A 287-nucleotide genomic window follows, 5' to 3' on the forward strand; every position below is an offset into this window, starting at 1 on the left:
AGTAGCAGGGGAGGGAGGGGTTCACCTCCCCAGTGCTTGCCCTCCCTGCCAGTTACCCTTCCTGCTGCTTGCTCCTCCCACAGTCTGCCCCGCCCAACACTTGTCCTTCTCCCTCATGCCCCCATTCCCTGTGCTGCCTTCCCTTCTACCACCTGCCTGCCCCACTTTTGGGTGCCTCTGTTCTGGGTTGTGTGCCTCAATGAGTGGATTCCTGCCGCCTCTTCTGTTTTTTCACTTGTTACTTGATTCTCAAATGAGGTTTTGTTTTCCCCTTGAACAGGGAAAGA

General features: G+C 55.4%; 1 protein-coding gene across 1 annotated transcript in view; it reads left to right on the top strand.

Moving 5' to 3' along the window:
* Positions 1-287, top strand: part of PHF14 (PHD finger protein 14) — a 320,362-nt gene that overhangs the window by 98,922 nt on the left and 221,153 nt on the right. The gene's annotated exons all lie outside the window — the stretch shown is intronic.

The sequence above is a fragment of the Alligator sinensis genome, unplaced genomic scaffold, assembly GCF_000455745.1.
Source record: "Alligator sinensis unplaced genomic scaffold, ASM45574v1 scaffold938_1, whole genome shotgun sequence".
In the NCBI taxonomy this organism is placed as follows: domain Eukaryota; kingdom Metazoa; phylum Chordata; order Crocodylia; family Alligatoridae; genus Alligator; species Alligator sinensis.